Source organism: Lynx canadensis, chromosome A1 (genome assembly GCF_007474595.2).
Source record: "Lynx canadensis isolate LIC74 chromosome A1, mLynCan4.pri.v2, whole genome shotgun sequence".
NCBI lineage: Eukaryota > Metazoa > Chordata > Mammalia > Carnivora > Felidae > Lynx > Lynx canadensis.
Window position 1 is genome coordinate 85,449,832 of NC_044303.2, and position 3,995 is coordinate 85,453,826.

Sequence of the window (3,995 nt, forward strand, 5' to 3'; positions counted from 1 at the left end):
CCTATCACACCTTATTGTCGGAAAACACTGCTTGCACGCCTTCACCTAACTGGTTTTCTGGTTCTCCCAGGTTTTGGTGTCTCCTTACCTTACCTGAGATGGTCCGAGAAGGCTGACATCAGTCACCTACTGCAGTTTTGGTGCACAATGAGATGAGACAGAAAGTAGCAGGAAACAGACAGAGACAGGAGCACCTTTCGGGCACCATATTTGTTCCCTCCGTTTTGGTAAAGCCCAGAGGGTCGCTTGCTTGTTTGCGCTCAGTCTCATCCCACAGAACCCACAGCTGTGGGGTCTGTGTGCACATCCGCTCCTGACCATGGCTCTCAGAGGCTCCTAGGCTGTGGGTAGACAGTGACTGCGCTTGCGCACCTGCTGGCCGGACCTCAGAGGAACAGTGTGGGCCGTATTTGCGCATGTGCAGCAGTCTAGTGCCCACAGAAGTAAGCGTGCAGGCCTTGCGTAGGTGGTGTCTGCGCATGCGTCCTCTCCATCCCCTTCAGCATGGCTTTGTCCTCTCCCTCATGGCTTGGCCGGGTTTGCGGCAGATTGATGTCCCTTTCTGAGGAGGTGGCTACTGGGATGAGGACACAGTGTTGCATGATAGCTACAGGTCACAATGGACAGGAAAATTGTAAAGGCAGCCTAGGGGGTGGGGAGGCAGAAGTTCCAGGGGGCATGCAGGTGGGCTTTTGTTCAGGAGGAGGGTGGGGACGCAGAGGACACGGCTCCCGGTGGCCGCTCCACCTCAGCTCTCAGACGTCGGGGTGGTCCTGGACTGGCGGTGCCCACGCGAAGGCCCTGAGGTCAGTCCACATCTCTCTACACGGGGGTTCCGAGGAAAGGGGCTGTGGGGTCTCTGGAGAGGGGGCATCCTGCGCAGCATAGTGAGATTGGTCCAACAGAGTGGGACCATGACGTAGACCAGGGTTAGAGCCCTGAGAAGGAGCCTGACCTGGACCTTAGGAAGTGCGGGGACAGCCTCATCATAATTGGATGGAGGAGTCTGCCCTGGATGGGGCGGGAATCCCCGAGGAGGTGAGGGCAGAGGAGTGTGGGGGAGAACCTGACACAGGGGAACCCTGAGCAGGACAGGGGAGGATCCAGACTGTGGTCAGGGTTGGGTTGATCCTGATCCAGAGCAAGGAGGAAGGGGACATAGGTCTACATGGAAAAGCCTTCCAAAGGGTGGAGTAAGTGAAAAACTCAGATAAAGTGGTTTGTCTTTGCTCAGATGGAAGTGATGGACACTTTTCTTGGGCGTAGTGAGTCCACAGTGAAAGTAGTGAGCTGTTTTAGGCCTGAGGTCTGTGAGAGAGTCAGGAGCCAGCAGGGACTGTGTGCACAGTTGTGTGTCATTCACTGCACAAGGTCGTGCAAGTCATTCACTGCACAAAGGCAGCTGGCTGAGGGGTGAGGGGAGGGGTCTGCAGTCTGGCCTGTGCTCTGGGCTGTGTGGACGTCCTGGTGCTGGGGATGCCTTCCTCTGGCTCTTACACAGGCACCACATGCTGACAGACTGTATAGGGCTGGGGGCCGAATCTGCCCAAAGGACTCCTCTGTCTGAATCACAGCGCTACAGGATGTGTGTGCTCATGAGCTCCTTGTGTGGGGAGGCTGGCTGCAGGAAACTAAGTTTAAGGGCAAGAAGTAACCTGCCTCCCCTTTCTTGGTGTGCTAGTGACAGGCAGCCATGGACAGCGACCTGAAGTTGCTGTGTGATGGCTCCCGAAGCTTCCAGATGTTGCACATGTTCAACAAGTCTGTGGGGAAGCTGCAGGGGCTGCTGTGCAAGGGGGAGTACGCCCTGCTGAAGCACTTGCTCATATTTGAGAGTGACTTTATACAGGTGAGGTGCCCCACCCCCTCCTCCTCCCTCCCTTTCATTCTTTTCTGTCCACAGCAATTTATTGAAGACCTGCTACATGCTGAGTGCACAGAGAGTCTTCAGTGACATCTCCAGCAGGTAGAGGAGACATACAGTTATTCAGTTTTGTTTTTTTCACTTACTTATGTACACACCCAGTTTTAACAGGTGGCTGATCCCTCCCATACTTGCATCAGAGGTATTATTGTTTAGAGGAAAACAAAAACCAAACATGAATATAGTTTACTCTTCTGGACACACTTCCCTTGTTGCATTTCCATTTCTCCCCAGTTACCACTATCTCAAATTTGGTCATTATTCTCATGCAGGTTTTGTCCTTTCCTATATATTTACTTATTTTTTAAAGTTTACTTATTTATTTTGAGAGAGAAAGAGCAGGGGACAGGCAGAGAGAGAGAGAGAAAGAGAGAGAATCCAAGCAGGCTCCACGCTGTTAGTGCAGAGCCTGATGTGGGGCTCGAACTCACAACTGCAAGATCATGACCTGAGGTGAAACCAAGAGGTGGAAGCTTAACCGACTGAGCCGCCCAGATGCCTCTGTCCCCTTCTATATGCTTACTAAATGTTTTATGACTCTGGGAGGCACAGTGCAGTCTTCTCATGTTGTACATATGGATGTTCGACATGATTTCACACGGGCTGTGCCATTTGCAGCTTGCTTTTTCTCGTTCAGTGTGTCGTAGGAACTTGAGGCTCCACAGTCCTTCTTATTTTTCTGATTCTCTCCAATATCCAAAGCAAAAAACAATTTGGTGTCCATTTCCTGTGAGCCTTACAACAACCTTCCTATGCAGGCACAACAGACATCCCCATTTTGCTCAGGAGCAAACTGAGTTCCAGAGAGTAAAGTGAGTTTCTCAGACCATCAGGTGGCTGAGGCCCAGGTTTTCTGGATTTCAGCTCAAGGAATTTCTAGTCTGTACTGGTTTCTGGATGAAGGTGTGGGTCATGGCAGTACAAACCAGATGTTGGGTGTGAGCAACTACACACCTTGTGAGTGTGAGAGAGGAGGGGAAAGGAAACACATGAGGACCAGCCAGGGAGCTGCATGATTTATCATTGATTCTCAACCTCGACAAGTCCTTGGAATTACCCGCAAAGTGTAGGAAACACTGTACCCAGGACCCACTCCCAAGATTCCTGTGGAATGACTCAGGCTCTCTGGGCAGCAGACGCTTCTGAGCTTCCAGTTGATTGAAATGTACAGGCAGGATTAGGGAACAGTAAACACATGCAGACACAAGACACAAATGATTAATCTTGCTCAACTATTTGACAGTTTGGCATAAGTTGTTGCATTATGCCCCTTTATCCTTAAATTCTTCACACATCTTCTCGGAACTTGGACTTTGCTTGTGCAACCATGATGCAATTTGTTGAAATTTGATATTGATAGAATGTGTGTTACATTTTCTCATTTGTTTGAATAATAGCTGTATTTCCTAATCCAGAATCATGGATTACACTTGATTGTCACACCTCTTTAATCCTTTAGTCCAGAATGATCCCTTTGCATTTCATTGTTTTTTTGCATTAGAATTTTTTTTTTTTCAACGTTTATTTATTTTTGGGACAGAGAGAGACAGAGCATGAACAGGGGAGGGGCAGAGAGAGAGGGAGACACAGAATCGGAAACAGGCTCCAGGCTCTGAGCCAGCAGCCCAGAGCCCGACGCGGGGCTCGAACTCACGGAGCGCGAGATCGTGACCTGGCTGAAGTCGGACGCTTAACCGACTGCGCCACCCAGGCGCCCCTTGCATTAGAATTTTTGAGGTGAAAAAGCTTTTTAAAAATAAAAATTAATAAAGCATTCATTTTGCACAAACTCTACACTTGATCTTAGCCAAAAGGCCGAGAAGCGATATTTTGGGGGGAAAATTCTAAATTTGTTTACTTAGACACTTACTGAGAAGTGCTCGAGTTATGTCCAGTGTCTTATTGTTGAAATTATGGTGATGAACAACTTTGTGTGTGTGCAAGTAAATGTAGAATACATTTTCAGAAGTTGAATTGCTGGGTCTTAGGCTGTGCATGTTTTTGTTATTTTACTGGTGATCACATGCACTTCTAGGTAGGAAAATAACACATGCACCTTGAGGAAGGGGGG

At 49.2% G+C, this 3,995-nt stretch overlaps 1 pseudogene; it reads right to left on the reverse strand.

Moving 5' to 3' along the window:
- Positions 1 to 3,587: 3,587 nt before the first annotated feature.
- LOC115527035 lies at positions 3,588 to 3,751 on the reverse strand (annotated as a pseudogene).
- Between the last annotated feature and the right edge of the window lie 244 nt (positions 3,752 to 3,995).